The 19,648-nt window shown below is 31.9% G+C and overlaps 1 pseudogene; it reads right to left on the reverse strand.

Annotated features, from left to right (window-relative positions):
• Positions 1-142: 142 nt before the first annotated feature.
• LOC143228419 (EARP-interacting protein homolog) overlaps positions 143-19,648 on the reverse strand; it is a 28,949-nt pseudogene continuing 9,443 nt past the window's right edge.

The raw sequence follows: 19,648 nt of genomic DNA on the forward strand, positions 1-19,648 counted from the left end.
TGATACATAAAGTACATTCCAGACACAAGGGTTAATTTTCACATGTTCAATGAATTAAGTACAGGTTTATAACTATTACTTGCAATAGACGAAAATGTTTCCAAATTTTTGACAGGAAGCTTCTAAAAGTTAAAAGTTTTTCAGTTGTTATCATTACTTTCTAACCACAACTTCCATCTGGCTGTATGATATTTTAAGAACACTTTCCCTGGACCATGTCACTGATAATAAAGTGCTGAACATCTCCTAAATTATCAACCAAACTTACATCATGCAACAATAAATTTAAAGTAGTATTCTATATTTCTCTGCCGGGGACTTTGTTCAAAACGAGTCTTCCGTCAGAGCTGAGAGAAGCAAACAACCATGGATCGACACTGGACCATTCTGCTGCATAAACACTATCTTCATGCTCTTCATAAGTTGCTATGATACCATCTTCGAGATTTCTGCACAAATCCCATAAAAACACCATGAATTAAAATCACCATCTTATTACAACCACATACACTACCCTAACCAGCAATGATACAATAAGTATTTATTTATCAAAAGGAACTGATACTCCAATATACGTATATATAAATATACCAGCAATTTAATTATCTAATTCACTGTACATCAAGAAGAAACTAATATTCAAGTTTCTTAAACTGTTCATGAAGAATCACTAAAATAAACTGTACATCTGTACCTCTATTAAGACCAGTGCAGCTACTGAAGTTTCTCTATCAAACAAACAGACATAAAATAAAACAATTATTTTAACTACAGGAATACTGTTCTTTCAGTTACAGAACTGATTATAACAAAACTGTTACTATATAAAGTAACCACATCATCACTGAACACCAAAAAACATTAGTTACAATGTTACTTGATAGCAAATATACAAATATCACACAAACAGTGAGTACATCACTGACTACAATTATTACACTGTCACTAAAACAGTAAGTACATCACTCTCAACAATCATTACACTCACTAAAACAGTAAGTACATCACTGTCCATTACACTGTCACTAAAACAGTAAGTACATCACTGTCAACAATTATTACACTGTCACTAAAACAGTAAGTACATCACTGACTACAGTCACTAAAACAGTAAGTACACCACAATCTGCAATCCTTACATAAAATAATATAAATACATCATTATAATCACATATATTGACAAAGCTGAATATGAAGGATACAATTAAAACATATTTCTATCTAAAACAGGCACAACAGTTAAAAATCCAACAACGAACAGTATGAGAAAAGCTGAATAATCTGAAGATTCTGTTCAAACTCAGTTCCTTTTGTTGTATCTACATATCATGTTTTATAGCATTCATCACCTTTCCTTAATGTTGTCTTCGTGACCATTCAGGCTCTCTTCTTCTTCTACCAGGTGGCCAAAAGGTTCAGAAGAAATTGATACAACTCTAGATAATACTACCCTTGAATCACTACTTGATGATAGTACCAGCTGATCATGAAAGTGGTTGAATCGAACACTCCACACCCTGAAAAATAACCAATGACTCACATTAATTTTGTTTAATATACGACTACGTGCTGGTGAAGAAAGAACATACATGCAGTGAGTAAGTCTTTGACACCAGTGGAAAATACAAATTTTGGTTTAGTCTGGAAACATAATCACAGAACAGTAAGACTGAATTAAAAATGATATCCAATAATTAGCCTGGACAAATAATTATAATCATGGGAAAACATAGGACCTATTGGTATATCTCAGCTGTTTCATCCTCTAAACTATTAAGAAATAAATTTTTAAAAAAATCTTATCATTTGTGTAATTATGAAGCTTTTTTTAACTTATTTAAATATACTGCCTTCACAATAGTTGAAGATAACTTATTCCAATGGCCAAACACACTGCTAGAAAAATACAATCGTCTTAGCTGAAGATGACTTCTAACCTACCAAAATAAAAATTTGTGTCCCTTAGTTCTGCTATTTTCACTATTAAATTCCCCCAACTCTTCTTTTTTCAGGAAAAAATTAAAAGTTTGAGAGGTTTCAGCCTCTCATCATATGACAATTCCTCCATTCCATGCACTATTCTTGTAACAGTCACTAAAATAGTAAGTATATCGCTAATAAGTACATTACTATTCTAGTAACCTTTCTCTGAACTTTTTTTCCAACAATTCAATATCTTTTGAGATACAGAGTCCAAGATTGAATACAGTGTTTCAAAGAGTGTTTAACAACCAGTTTATACCATGAAGTTATAACATCTTTAGGCTTCTATTCAATATTTCTATACATACAACCTAAAATCCTATTTGCTTTACCACCAGCAAGAGAACACTACTTGGATGACTTCAAACACTGATCAACCATTACACAAAGATCATTTTCTTTCATAAGACTGTTAAGGGTATTTCCATCCAAATTATAAATCAAATTATGGTAAGCCACATGCAGTATCTTCCATTTATTATAATTAAAACCTATTTACTATTTACTTTCCCAAGTCATTAAATGATCTAAATCCTTTTGTAAATCAGCAGCATCCTCTTCACAACCAGCAACATCCAAGACCTTGATATAATTTGAAAATTTATGTAATTTATTGACTATTTCTTCATCCACATCACTGATTTAAAACAAAAAGAGCAAAGGACCTAAAACTGAGCCCTGAGATACCCCACTTTTGACATTAATCCAGTTTGACTAAATTCCAACCATTTTTCTATCCAATGAATTATCCACCACACCTATAGAGATAAATTTTTACAAGAATTTTATGTGGCACCGTGTCAAATGCTTTCTGAAAATCCAAACACATCAAATATACAACCTTACTCTCAATCTACATATGCAGTAACCTTTCCAAAACACATTAAAAGATTTATAATACACGTTTTTTCCTTAGTAAAACCATGTTAACTAACTAATAAAATTCTAATCTTTGTCAAATGACTTTAAAAAGTATCTTTTATCAGACTTTCCAAGCCTTTTCCCATAACTGATGTAAGGCTAATGGGTATATAATTACTGGGACAATTTTATTACCTCCCTTGAAAGAGTGGTTACATTAGCTAACTACCAGTCCTCTGGTACCTTCCCACTATTCAAGGACCAAAAGAAAAAAAGAGTAGCTAGTGGATATCATATCCAATTTTCAGCCACTTTCAAAACCCTTGTGAAAATATTATCTAGGAATGGAGCATTATCATTCTTTATATTTTTCTGCTCAGGATTAATGCAGTCACCTTGTTCAAGTTTGTTTTTGTCCATCAACTGTTCAGGATGTGGAATACTATTTACATCTTTATTAGTGAAAACTGAATAAAAATTTAATAACCCACCATCTCATAACCGTTAGATATGACCCTTCCTTTACAATACCTCAAGAGTCCTAACCCCAATCCTAGCATTGTGTTTACCCTTTATGTATTTAAAGAAATCCTTACTGTTAATTTTTACATTTTAAGTCAACCTTTCCTCATACATCATTTCTGATATTCTAATTTCCTGTTTAACCAATGTTTTTGATATTCTATAATCTTCTAAGTCTCCTATGACACCAGTCAATTTAAACTTTTTAAAATTATACTTTAACTTATCTGTTAAATTCTTTGTGTATCAGTATCACCAAATAATTCACCTGCCCAATTCACAACAGATAAGTCTTGTTGCATCCCTTCAAAATTTGTTTTTCTGAAATTTATAACCACATTATCATTATTCCTTATCGCTACATGTATCAAATTATTGAACATAATGGAGCAATGATCACTTGTACCCAGATGTTCCCCAATTTTTACTCTCTGGATCATTTCTATATTTGAAGTTAACAATAAATCTAAAACAACATTGTTTCTCGTATGTTCTGTGACTAATTGGTGAAGAAACCATTTAAACAGTTTTCAGAACCTTTTCTCCCTTATAATTTGACTCTATCATTTCTCAATTTATATGCCTGAAATTAAAACCATCCATACTTGTGACTTCATTAACAAATGAAATCATAATATCATTGTAAAGTTTCACTAATTTCATCAGGATCATTTGGTGGTCCATAACAAATTCCTACTAAAAGCCTTTTCCCTTTAAATCTACTAACAGACACTCAAACAGATTCAATCTCTTTGCTATTATCTTTGATATCCTCAACTTCAACAGGATGTAACTTACACATTACACATGAAGCCACTCCTCTCCAGCTATTTACTACTCTGTCTCTATTAAATAACCTATAACCATGTATTTCAAAGAAACTTCTGTCATTAAAATCATCTATGTTTAACCATGTTTCAGTTATTCCCATTATATCAAAATCTTCTGTTCCTACCAGTGTCCTAAAGTCATCTATTTTATTTATTATACTTATAGCATTACAATAGCAACACTTAAGCCTATTCTTATAATTACTTCTGTACACATTTCCTGTGCTAAATTTTTATCTGCCTCTTATTCTTTTTGCATTTAGTTTTTCTGGTCCCTGAACACTGTCTAATCTTAGTTTAAATCTGTTTGTTTGTCTTTTGAATTTCGTGCACAGCTATTCAAGGGCTATCTGCCCTAGCCATCCCTAATTTAGCAACATAAGACTAAAGGGAAGGCAGCTAGTCATTACCATCCATTGCCAACTCTTTTACCAATGAATAATGGGATTGACCTTCACATTATAATGCCCCTATGGCTGAAAGGGTGATATGGGGAATTGAACCCGTGACCCTAAGATTACGAGTCAAACGCCTTAACTCAACTGGCCATGCCGGGCACAGTTTAAATCTTCCCTTACAGCTGAGTTAATAGTCTTAGCAAATAAGCCAGTCCCTATCTTATTTAAATGTAAATTATCCACTGAACTGATCCTACAAGTTAAATCAACCAATCTGTTAATCTTTACATCTGTTCAAGTCTAATATTTGGCCCAAGTGACCTACTTATAACTTCAACCCCATAATTAATTCTGGGCATTATCCCTCACAAAATTAGATTACTGCCATTTTTTTAAGTGCCTTTATCAACCCCTTGTATTTATATGATTCTGTTATTTCCCACAGTCTACACTTTTCTTTATCTATTGCTTCTACTTTAATTATGATAGCTTCCACTATTCCATCCAATCTACAAACTCTACATACAAATTGCACGTCTTCATTACTAACTTCCTTAAAAGTACATGCCAGTCCCAGGTTCACAAATAAACCCCCTCATTTCACCAATTACACTTAACAAATTGTGAATGCTTACCTTGTATACCAGTTTTAACTATTCTATTTATACATACAGACTGAACATAAATACTCAGTATCAGTATAAGATGATAGACTTTAATACTGAACCTAGAAAAATAATAATAATTACAGAACAAAGTATAAGGTGAAACGCTTTTATACTAAACCTAGGAAAAATAGTATTTAAAGACTTTAATATTAAATCTAGGAAAAAACTGAAGGTTTAATACTTAACATAGAAAATAATAATTACAGAATTGAATACAAAATTAAATTAAAAGTTTTAATACTGAACCTCTAAATAATTATAATGAAAGAACAAAATGTGAAAATAAAGGCTATAGTACTGAATTTATCAAAATAATATTACTCACAGAAAAAATATATAAAATGAAAAACATACACTAAAGGTGAAAATCCATAGTCTTCTTAACTCGCATCCATACATATTTTTTTATTAGGTTAGAAAAATGTTGAAAAGGAGTGAATAAAACTAAAACATGATAATATTCTAATGAAGAGAAACTCATGAAATATTCTATACAAGTCATGAAACAACGAGTTAAACTATGAAGCAATAAAAGATTATTCCATAAATTCATAGGTTGTGATTATGTAAATACTGTGAAAATTTATGAAGAATTGGAGCTATGTACATGAAACATACATTATTAATTCCACCTTTATGAAACGAATCTTCACCAGAGTACAGATACACATAAGTGTGAAAATTCTAATTTGTTTTCATTCAGAAACATAGTTCCAAAGAGGACAACCTACATATGTCACCATCAAAGAATAATATTGATGTTCTGAAAATGTATCATCCCTCATTCTATCATTGACAAAACAAATTGTTTATCTAGAAATCACAGCTTTGTTTTTATTCTTAAGAACAAAGTTACATAAGGGACTACCTGTGCTGGGCCTACCACAAGTGCTATAGCACTTGAAGGTATTATAACATCAGGTAATACAACTGAAGACTTCTAACCCTAATTTTTTTTTAAATAAAAATCATCCACATTGTTGTGTTTTATCAGATTACTCATGATTTGAAATGGTAGAAAGGTTGTATTTAAAGTAATAACAAATGAAACAGATATATGTGTGTGTTAAGTCTCAATGTTAACTTCTACATTATTATTTTCCATGAAGTTTTAAAGAGAATAAATGAAATATCAAAGGTATTCAGCTACTTAGTAGTTACTGATGTAATAAATCTGGTCTTGAATGTTCACTGAAGTTGACTTTGTTTTAAGTCAGTTAATATTTTGTATTATCATTAGCAAAAAATTCCTCAAACCTCAAAAAACACATGCAAAATATTAAAATAACTTACTCAGAGTTAATATATCTTTTAATGATATCAAATAATTATCTGTCTGTTTTCAAGGAATTTTTGTACTGAATTTTACAATAAATTAATATTAGGCATATCTTCCCTTACCCTAAATTCTTAGTCAAAATCATATCAACCCTCAAATGGGTCAAAGGGCACATTATGATGTATAAAATTGATTTCAAAATTTAATTACACAGCTCTACTTTCAGTGCATGTAAGTAAAACTATGCATCACTATTGTGAGTTATTATTTTTTTGGTCTATTAAAATGCATCTTTAAAATCTACAAAAATTAACTTGTATTCATCTTCCACATAAAAACAAACAAGGCTTACAGTGAGGCTTAGCAAGTGCAATGCATAAGTGTAAATTTCATAACACGTAAATACTAGAAATCATTGTTTTCTAATATCTTTTACTTAATGTTCTATACTTTAATAAACATAACTAAAATTTAAGTACTTGTGAGTAAATAGAAATTATATATATATACATGTGTGTATGTTCATGAGCACTTACACACTTTGTAACTTATGCTATTAAATTTCAATCACCCTACCAAGTTTGTGGAATTGGCTCAGACAGTACAGAGCCATTATTTTGTACTTTTTTAATGTAAAACAATTCTTGTTTCAACCACTATACTGTAATAGCTGATAATTCTTCACCCATCACATTCTTGAATTATGATAAACTCTGTGAGAATGCTTTGGTTATTGCATCACATGAACAGTCTAAAGGTGAATGACTCACTGCTTTATGATCAACAGGTTTGTGCTTCAGTTGCTAAAATAAAAACAGAAAATGTGTGAAAAGTGGTCAGTGCTTGAGAGGATTGAATATTACTATTCAAAAACTACAAATTTCCTGATCAGTAGAAATCATGCAACAACATATGAACCATCTCACCAATAAAATATATTGTCATGCACATAACTACAGATATTCTTCATCAATATAAATCATGTAAGTGTAAAATCACATGAAACACCTGATCAATTGAAAATATATAGTCATATATCTAAAATTACAAACACTCTTTATGAATAAAAATCTTCTAATTGTACCAATAACTATTTTCTCACATCACAAGAAAATAGACAAGTTAAAAAAAAAATGGTACATGTTTCTGATCAGACAAACCCATGCAGCTGTACTAAAAAATATATATTTCTTTTACTTTGTATACTGGACCTTTCATTGAAACTATAAGCAACACATAGTGTAAAAACCAGTATGTTATTTCTGGTATATCTACAAATGTTCATTATAAGTAACCAAAACATTTAGATAACAAAAATTTAAATAATAAAACGTAAAGCCAAGTATTTTTGAAAAATTATCAATTCCTGAAAAATGAAGTTCCACTTTCTGAAAGTTTCAGGTATTCATTTCCTTTATGTTCCTAGAAATGAAATTATAAAAACTAGAAACACACCTGTTGAAAAAAATGTCAGTACTTACCAGTGAGAATGATGTGACTGCACAAGAACTGGTGCACCAGGACTGCGAATATCCCAAAATTTCGTATGGCAGTCATCACCACAAGTTACTGAAAATACTGACGATTTGGATTAAAGTCGAGCTCTCTCACAAGCTGTCCATGAGCACTCTCAATCACCCAGGACTGTCTGTTGGATAAGAAAGATTAGTTCAAAACTAAGATCACACATAACTAATGTACAATAAGAGCTGGAAACTGTCCCTGAAATATCCAAAAAAGAAAACTGAACACTCACTGCATGGTAATGAGATCCCATCCACGAACACTGGTATCAACAGCAGCTGCTACAATGTTACAATTCTGGTGAGGATTCCAACTTGCTGCATTTATTTGAGGCTTCCCTTTCATGTCAGCAGAACCTGTTGCTACAATCTAAAGAAAAACAGTGACACATTTAAAAAATAAACTTGATCCCAAAATATACAGTAAAAATAATTAAACTCACATATATATATATATATCACACCTTCTAAACAAAGTGTTTCTATGAATGTATGATGTTGTACCTACTAAACAAACTGTTTCTATGACTGTATGATGTTGCACCTTCTAAACAAACTGTTTCTATGACTGTATGATGTTGTACCTACTAAACAAACTGTTTCTATGACTTTAATGTTGTACCTTCTAAACAAACTGTTTCTATAACTTTAATGTTGTACCTTCTAAACAAACTGTTTCTATGACAATGATGTTGTACCTTCTAAACAAACTGTTTCTATGACATTGATGTTGTACCTTCTAAACAAACTGTTTCTATGACATTGATGTTGTACCTTCTAAACAAACTGTTTCTATGACATTGATGTTGTACCTTGTAAACAAACTGTTTCTATGACATTGATGTTGTACCTTCTAAACAAACTGTTTCTATGATGTTGTACCTTGATGTTGTACCTTCTAAACAAACTGTTTCTATAACTTTTTCTAATGTTGTACCTTCTAAACAAACTGTTTCTATGACATTGATGTTGAACCTGTTTCTATGACTAAACAAACTGTTTCTATGACATTGATGTTGTACCTTCTAAACAAACTGTTTCTATGACATTGATGTTGTACCTTCTAAACAAACTGTTTCTATGACATTGATGTTGTACCTTCTAAACAAACTGTTTCTATGACATTGATGTTGTACCTTCTAAACAAACTGTTTCTACGACATTGATGTTGTACCTTCTAAACAAACTGTTTCTATGACATTGATGTTGTACCTTCTAAACAAACTGTTTCTATGACATTGATGTTGTACCTTCTAAACAAACTGTTTCCATGACTTTAATGTTGTACCTTCTAAACAAACTGTTTCTATGACAATGATGTTGTACCTTCTAAACAAACTGTTTCTATGACATTGATGTTGTACCTTCTAAACAAACTGTTTCTATGACATTGATGTTGTACCTTCTAAACAAACTGTTTCTATGACATTGATGTTGTGCCTTCTAAACAAACTGTTTCCATAATTTTAATGTTGTACCTTCTAAACAAACTGTTTCCATAATTTTAATGTTGTACCTTCTAAACAAACTGTTTCTATGACATTGATGTTGTACCTTCTAAACAAACTGTTTCTATAACTTTAATGTTGTACCTTCTAAACAAACTGTTTCTATAACTTTAATGTTGTACCTTCTAAACAAACTGTTTCTATGACAATGATGTTGTACCTTCTAAACAAACTGTTTCTATGACATTGATGTTGTACCTTCTAAACAAACTGTTTCTATGACATTGATGTTGTACCTTCTAAACAAACTGTTTCTATGACATTGATGTTGTACCTTCTAAACAAACTGTTTCTATGACTTTGATGTTGCACCTTCTAAACAAACTGTTTCTATGACTTTGATGTTGCACCTTCTAAACAAACTGTTTCTATGACATTGATGTTGTACCTTCTAAACAAACTGTTTCTATGGCTTTGATGTTGTACCTTCTAAACAAACTGTTTCTATGACATTGATGTTGTACCTTCTAAACAAACTGTTTCTATGACTGTATGATGTTGTACCTTCTAAACAAACTGTTTCATGACTTTGATGTTGTACCTTCTAAACAAACTGTTTCTATAACTTTAATGTTGTACCTTCTAAACAAACTGTTTCTATGACATTGATGTTGTACCTTCTAAACAAACTGTTTCTATGACTTTGATGTTGCACCTTCTAAACAAACTGTTTCTATGACTTTGATGTTGCACCTTCTAAACAAACTGTTTCTATGACTTTGATGTTGCACCTTCTAAACAAACTGTTTCTATGACTTTGATGTTGCACCTTCTAAACAAACTGTTTCTATGACATTGATGTTGTACCTTCTAAACAAACTGTTTCTATGACTTTGATGTTGCACCTTCTAAACAAACTGTTTCTATGACTTTGATGTTGCACCTTCTAAACAAACTGTTTCTATGACATTGATGTTGTACCTTCTAAACAAACTGTTTCTATAACTTTAATGTTGTACCTTCTAAACAAACTGTTTCTATGACATTGATGTTGTACCTTCTAAACAAACTGTTTCTATGACATTGATGTTGTACCTTCTAAACAAACTGTTTCTATGACATTGATGTTGTACCTTCTAAACAAACTGTTTCTATAACTTTAATGTTGTACCTTCTAAACAAACTGTTTCTATGACATTGATGTTGTACCTTCTAAACAAACTGTTTGTATGACATTGATGTTGTACCTTCTAAACAAACTGTTTCTATGACATTGATGTTGTGCCTTCTAAACAAACTGTTTCTATGACTTTGATGTTGCACCTTCTAAACAAACTGTTTCTATGACTTTGATGTTGTACCTTCTAAACAAACTGTTTCTATGACTTTGATGTTGTACCTTCTAAACAAACTGTTTCTATGACTTTGATGTTGCACCTTCTAAACAAACTGTTTCTATGACATTGATGTTGTACCTTCTAAACAAACTGTTTCTATGACTTTGATGTTGTACCTTCTAAACAAACTGTTTCTATGACTTTAATGTTGTACCTTCTAAACAAACTGTTTCTATGACTTTGATGTTGTACCTTCTAAACAAACTGTTTCTATGACTTTGATGTTGTACCTTCTAAACAAACTGTTTCTATAACTTTAATGTTGTACCTTCTAAACAAACTGTTTCTATGACATTGATGTTGTACCTTCTAAACAAACTGTTTCTATGACATTGATGTTGTACCTTCTAAACAAACTGTTTCTATGACTTTGATGTTGTACCTTCTAAACAAACTGTTTCTATGACTTTGATGTTGCACCTTCTAAACAAACTGTTTCTATGACTTTGATGTTGCACCTTCTAAACAAACTGTTTCTATGACATTGATGTTGTACCTTCTAAACAAACTGTTTCTATGACATTGATGTTGTACCTTCTAAACAAACTGTTTCTATGACATTGATGTTGTACCTTCTAAACAAACTGTTTCTATGACATTGATGTTGTACCTTCTAAACAAACTGTTTCTATGACAATTGATGTTGTACCTTCTAAACAAACTGTTTCTATGACATTGATGTTGTACCTTCTAAACAAACTGTTTCTATAACATTAATGTTGTACCTTCTAAACAAACTGTTTCTATGACATTGATGTTGTACCTTCTAAACAAACTGTTTCTATGTTGTACCTTCTAAACAAACTTAATGTTGTACCTTCTAAACAAACTGTTTCTATGACATTGATGTTGTACCTTCTAAACAAACTGTTTCTATGACATTGATGTTGTACCTTCTAAACAAACTGTTTCTATGACTTTAATGTTGTACCTTCTAAACAAACTGTTTCTATGACATTGATGTTGTACCTTCTAAACAAACTGTTTCTATGACATTGATGTTGTACCTTCTAAACAAACTGTTTCTATGACATTGATGTTGTACCTTCTAAACAAACTGTTTCTATGACATTGATGTTGTACCTTCTAAACAAACTGTTTCTATGACTTTGATGTTGTACCTTCTAAACAAACTGTTTCTATGACTTTGATGTTGTACCTTCTAAACAAACTGTTTCTATGACATTGATGTTGTACCTTCTAAACAAACTGTTTCTATGACTTTGATGTTGTACCTTCTAAACAAACTGTTTCTATGACATTGATGTTGTACCTTCTAAACAAACTGTTTCTATGACATTGATGTTGTACCTTCTAAACAAACTGTTTCTATGACTTTGATGTTGTACCTTCTAAACAAACTGTTTCTATGACATTGATGTTGTACCTTCTAAACAAACTGTTTCTATGACTTTGATGTTGTACCTTCTAAACAAACTGTTTCTATGACTTTGATGTTGTACCTTCTAAACAAACTGTTTCTATGACAATGATGTTGTACCTTCTAAACAAACTGTTTCTATGACATTGATGTTGTACCTTCTAAACAAACTGTTTCTATGACTTTGATGTTGTACCTTCTAAACAAACTGTTTCTATGACATTTGATGTTGTACCTTCTAAACAAACTGTTTCTATGACTTTGATGTTGCACCTTCTAAACAAACTGTTTCTATGACTTTGATGTTGCACCTTCTAAACAAACTGTTTCTATGACTTTGATGTTGTACCTTCTAAACAAACTGTTTCTATAACTTTAATGTTGTACCTTCTAAACAAACTGTTTCTATGACATTGATGTTGTACCTTCTAAACAAACTGTTTCTATGACATTTGATGTTGTACCTTCTAAACAAACTGTTTCTATGACATTGATGTTGTACCTTCTAAACAAACTGTTTCTATGACATTGATGTTGTACCTTCTAAACAAACTGTTTCTATGACATTGATGTTGTACCTTCTAAACAAACTGTTTCTATGACTTTGATGTTGTACCTTCTAAACAAACTGTTTCTATGACATTGATGTTGTACCTTCTAAACAAACTGTTTCTATGACATTGATGTTGTACCTTCTAAACAAACTGTTTCTATGACATTGATGTTGTACCTTCTAAACAAACTGTTTCTATGACTTTGATGTTGCACCTTCTAAACAAACTGTTTCTATGACTTTGATGTTGTACCTTCTAAACAAACTGTTTCTATGACTTTGATGTTGTACCTTCTAAACAAACTGTTTCTATGACTTTGATGTTGTACCTTCTAAACAAACTGTTTCTATGACTTTGATGTTGTACCTTCTAAACAAACTGTTTCTATGACTTTGATGTTGCACCTTCTAAACAAACTGTTTCTATGACTTTGATGTTGCACCTTCTAAACAAACTGTTTCTATGACTTTGATGTTGCACCTTCTAAACAAACTGTTTCTATGACTTTGATGTTGCACCTTCTAAACAAACTGTTTCTATGACTTTGATGTTGCACCTTCTAAACAAACTGTTTCTATGACATTGATGTTGTACCTTCTAAACAAACTGTTTCTATGACTTTGATGTTGCACCTTCTAAACAAACTGTTTCTATGACTTTGATGTTGTACCTTCTAAACAAACTGTTTCTATGACATTGATGTTGTACCTTCTAAACAAACTGTTTCTATAACTTTGATGTTGTACCTTCTAAACAAACTGTTTCTATGACATTGATGTTGTACCTTCTAAACAAACTGTTTCTATGACATTGATGTTGTACCTTCTAAACAAACTGTTTCTATGACATTGATGTTGTACCTTCTAAACAAACTGTTTCTATAACTTTAATGTTGTACCTTCTAAACAAACTGTTTCTATGACATTGATGTTGTACCTTCTAAACAAACTGTTTCTATGACTTTGATGTTGTACCTTCTAAACAAACTGTTTCTATGACATTGATGTTGTACCTTCTAAACAAACTGTTTCTATGACTTTGATGTTGCACCTTCTAAACAAACTGTTTCTATGACTTTGATGTTGTACCTTCTAAACAAACTGTTTCTATGACTTTGATGTTGTACCTTCTAAACAAACTGTTTCTATGACTTTAATGTTGTACCTTCTCTAAACAAACTGTTTCTATGACATTGATGTTGTACCTTCTAAACAAACTGTTTCTATGACTTTGATGTTGCACCTTCTAAACAAACTGTTTCTATGACTTTGATGTTGCACCTTCTAAACAAACTGTTTCTATGACTTTGATGTTGCACCTTCTAAACAAACTGTTTCTATGACTTTGATGTTGCACCTTCTAAACAAACTGTTTCTATGACTTTGATGTTGCACCTTCTAAACAAACTGTTTCTATGACATTGATGTTGTACCTTCTAAACAAACTGTTTCTATGACTTTGATGTTGCACCTTCTAAACAAACTGTTTCTATGACTTTGATGTTGCACCTTCTAAACAAACTGTTTCTATGACATTGATGTTGTACCTTCTAAACAAACTGTTTCTATAACTTTAATGTTGTACCTTCTAAACAAACTGTTTCTATGACTTTGATGTTGTACCTTCTAAACAAACTGTTTCTATGACATTGATGTTGTACCTTCTAAACAAACTGTTTCTATGACATTGATGTTGTACCTTCTAAACAAACTGTTTCTATAACTTTAATGTTGTACCTTCTAAACAAACTGTTTCTATGACATTGATGTTGTACCTTCTAAACAAACTGTTTCTATGACTTTGATGTTGTACCTTCTAAACAAACTGTTTCTATGACTTTGATGTTGTACCTTCTAAACAAACTGTTTCTATGACTTTGATGTTGCACCTTCTAAACAAACTGTTTCTATGACTTTGATGTTGTACCTTCTAAAACAAACTGTTTCTATGACTTTGATGTTGTACCTTCTAAACAAACTGTTTCTATGACTTTGATGTTGCACCTTCTAAACAAACTGTTTCTATGACTTTGATGTTGCACCTTCTAAACAAACTGTTTCTATGACTTTAATGTTGTACCTTCTAAACAAACTGTTTCTATGACTTTGATGTTGTACCTTCTAAACAAACTGTTTCTATGACTTTGATGTTGTACCTTCTAAACAAACTGTTTCTATGACATTGATGTTGTACCTTCTAAACAAACTGTTTCTATGACTGTATGATGTTGTACCTTCTAAACAAACTGTTTCTATAACTTTAATGTTGTACCTTCTAAACAAACTGTTTCTATGACATTGATGTTGTACCTTCTAAACAAACTGTTTCTATGACTTTGATGTTGTACCTTCTAAACAAACTGTTTCTATGACTTTGATGTTGCACCTTCTAAACAAACTGTTTCTATGACTTTGATGTTGCACCTTCTAAACAAACTGTTTCTATGACATTGATGTTGTACCTTCTAAACAAACTGTTTCTATGGCTTTGATGTTGCACCTTCTAAACAAACTGTTTCTATGACATTGATGTTGTACCTTCTAAACAAACTGTTTCTATGGCTTTGATGTTGTACCTTCTAAACAAACTGTTTCTATGTTTCCTATGTTTCTATGACTGTATGATGTTGTACCTTCTAAACAAACTGTTTCTATAACTAATGTTGTACCTTCTAAACAAACTGTTTCTATGACATTGATGTTGTACCTTCTAAACAAACTGTTTCTATGACTTTGATGTTGTACCTTCTAAACAAACTGTTTCTATGACTTTGATGTTGCACCTTCTAAACAAACTGTTTCTATGACATTGATGTTGTACCTTCTAAACAAACTGTTTCTATGACATTGATGTTGTACCTTCTAAACAAACTGTTTCTATGGCTTTGATGTTGTACCTTCTAAAAAATCTGTTTCTATGACCATGTTCTATCTAATCAACAACACCTTAGGTGCAAAAAAAATGTGTAGCCAAAAAAGGACTGAACATAAGATTAAACTAATAAAATCAAAATTGAGACACAAACTGCTTAAAAGTTGGTAATGAATAGTAATCATCCACCTCCATGATAATTTCAAAAACCTTGTGCTACACTCTGATAATGTAATTTGCTTGGCCTAACCAATACTTATATATCTGTACGTCCTTTCACCCTATACCTTTGCTGCTGTAAACCAGCTCTCTCCAACACAAATGACAAAAAAGGGCCATTTTTAAGTAGGATTAAGTTGTAGTAACACCTTTAGACTGATAGCTCATGTAACATTTTCCATATTGTTACACTCATAAAAGTGGTCAAATTTGAGCAGTTTTTGTTGAATAATTCAGTCCATATTACACATATTTAGACCAAACATGATACACATGTGTAGGTTTTAAAGATCTATCAGTGCACTAAATTTGAAAAAAAAATCTACACAAGTTGTTTTTCTACCAAAGAAAATTTCTATACAATCGATGCAAAAAAAAAAAGGGAGAGATGAAAAATTCAATCAAAATTAAAGATTTTAGATCTTGTGTATTTCTAACAGATTGTTTAGATTTTAGATCTTGTGTATTTCTAACAGATTGTTTAGATTTTAGATCTTGTGTATTTCTAACAGATTGTTTAGATTTTAGATCTTGTGTACTTCTAACAGATTGTGTAGATTAATATTACACAGCTTATTTTAGAAAGCTGACAATATCTATCAGTTAATTTACTTTAATCTCTGTTTCCTTGGTAGTAATATCACACAAAAGAACCCAAGTATCAACAATATTGATCAGTTGACTTACTTTAGCTTCTGTTCCATTAGCATTGATGTCCCATAGGAGAAGTTTATTATCCACAAGAGACACAAGCTGATTTCCTTCACAAGGGTGCCAAATAACACTGCAATTAGACATCATTGTGGTTCACATAAAACAGGTCAAGCAGGAATCTTCAGTTAAACTGACAAACTGGGGTACTTTGACTATGATAAAGCAGATAAATAAAATAAATATCCAGCTACCAAATGAAACTCATGAAATGTGATCAGGATATAGTGAAAATGTACATAAAATGTAATTAGAATTAAAACACATTCTTCCAGAATAAAACATGAAAATGATTCGATTGGGATTTGAAAATACAGAAATTTGTAAATTTTCCCTTTTTAACAATATAAAATCCATACATAGAAAATAAACTTTTAAATTACCATATGAACACTATAAAAAACAAAATGTTTCTCACTGAAAACTTATCAGTAAACCTGAAAACACCATGCATGAGTTAAAGGAAAAGCTTTCAGGTTTATTTAAAAGAAGCATGGCTAAGCATCTAGAGATTTTATGTAAATAAAATATTTATTTATGGATTTACCTTTTCACTTCTGACCCATGATGACTAGAATCAAGGGTGGTTAGCAGCGATGAGAGGAGAATAAGAAGAACTATCATCACTCACTACATGATCTTCTAATGTTGTAGGAATTTCCCAGAGGGCGCTGTCCATCTCACACTTACCTTGAGGAGCTGAATATAAATACATTTCTTCATAAATAAACTTTTTAACAGATGTATTTATGTATTTGCTCTAAATTTCTTTTCATTTTGAAACAAAGAATATTGTATAAGTTAGGGTAAACAACAAATTCAAGTTTATATTTTGGTCAAAGTGAAGTTACAGAGCAAAAGAGCTTGGGTAATTCGTTCAAAACAACTGAATATATTGTTCCAGGTTTATTGTTGACTGCACAAACAACACTAACAAACCTAGAAAAAGGATAACAATAAACCTGAATATCCAGCACCAATAAGTGACAGTTTTGACACTGAATCAACATTTTTACCAGAAATTTAAAATATATAAATCATAACAATAAACTTGGTAAGTTGCAACAAGAAGGTTAAGAGAATTGTACTAAGTAAAGAGAAATATATAAAAATATATGTATGTTGTTAAACATAAAGTTGCACAATGGGCTTTCTGTGCTTTGCCAACCATCAGTATAGAAGCTTTATGTTTAGCATTAAAAGACTCAGACATACTGGTATGTCATTTTATAAAAATTATGAGTTTACATTACAACAAATTCAGACACTTAATCCCAATAAGTGTGTGAAAAAATGATAAGAATTGATTGATTGATTTAGTGTTTTATGGCACAGAGCAGCTAGGCTATCTGCAACAAACCTCTGGTAAAAAAGTAAAAATAAAGTAAATGCAGTAAAATTCATAAAAAGAAATGAAGGTAAAACAAAACATCATTGAAAAACAGAAAAAGCATAAAACCAATGTTGACATCCAGTCTACAATGTTAAGAAACTACAGTAAGAGAAGTTGTAAAGGACTTTCTGTAGCATAATGGTAATGATCATAACCCACCAGGAAGACTAACAGGTAAGTACAAGAACCACCACCAGTCACCTGAAGTTGGTCTTTCCAGTCCTGGTTCTGGGTTATGTGCCATTATGGCCAGTATCAAAAGGTAAAGTAATAAAAGTGTTAAAAGACATGCAGCAAAATTGTAATAATACCTCGCCAGGACAACTAACGGGTAGTTCAAACAGCAGTGTTAGTCACCTGAAGTTGGCCTTTCCAGTCCTAGTGTCGAGTTATTTAATGTTATGGCCATTTTCCAATTTCAAATTGAACTAGAGAGATTGTGACTCTTAAAAGGGAACCACAATTAAAAAGGTGTAATGGCCATTAAACAACTAAAATCTTTACCAAGGTGGACAGTGTCACCAATAACACTGTCTGATGTTATGGACAAACCTTGGGACAGAACATGTTTAAAATGGTTCTGTCGTTGAGAGTCGTAACGATGGCAAGAAAGTAAAATGTGGCTTATAGTGATCTGACTGTTTCACATACTACACATTGGTACATCAGTTCCAGATAAAAGAAAACAATGAGTTAAAAAACTGTGACCAATGCGTAGTCTAGTTAGAACAACTTCCTCCTTCCGAAACTTACGGAAGCTAGATGGCAAAAGTCCAACATAAGGTTTTATTTGTAAAAGCTTGTTGTCGCATTCCTCACTCAAAGTCGACTGCCAGCTGGCATGGAGCCGAGCCTCGAATACAGGACCATAGTCCATGTATGGAATAAACACAGTAGTGATAGTGCCAGAGCAGATAGATTTAGCTGCCATGTCTGCAAGCTCATTCCCGCGAATACCAACGTGGCCTGGTATCCAGAAAAACTGGATAGAAGTAGATGTTAATGAGAAATGGGCCAGTCAGTTTTGAATATCAGCGAGAACAGGGTGTGAACCAACGTGAAGCGATTCCAAGGCCAGTATAGAACTAAACGAATCAGTATAAATAGTGCAGTCGGAGTACTTCTCAGCTTCAATATGATCCAGGGCAAGAGATATGGTGTACAGTTCAGCAGTGAACACAGAAGCTGTAGAGGGGATTCTGCGAGCAACCACCAAACCACAACAAACCATGGCAGAGTCATCTGATTTGGAACAATCCGTATAAATTGGAATAAAAAGATTGTTCGAAAGATGTTCAGTAAATAAAAGACGATACTTCCAATAGAGAGTATCTGCCTTTCTCAGATGACTTAAAGAAAGTCACATTTGGGGACTGTAATACGCCATGGTGGGATGGGCTGACCAGTGGATTCTGCAATGTTATCCAAGGACAGACCCAATTCATCTAATTGCCTGCACGCAAAAGCCAAAAGGAGCAATAGCAGATTATCTGTTCTGAAAACGTATGGCCCACTGAAGAAGGAAAACACATCTCCAGGTGGTATGCTTTGGTAAGGAACGAAGTTTCGAAGAAAATTGTGAAGACAGTTGCAAACGGCAAAGGTGCAGA

This window comes from Tachypleus tridentatus, chromosome 10 (genome assembly GCF_004210375.1).
Source record: "Tachypleus tridentatus isolate NWPU-2018 chromosome 10, ASM421037v1, whole genome shotgun sequence".
Lineage (NCBI taxonomy): Eukaryota > Metazoa > Arthropoda > Merostomata > Xiphosura > Limulidae > Tachypleus > Tachypleus tridentatus.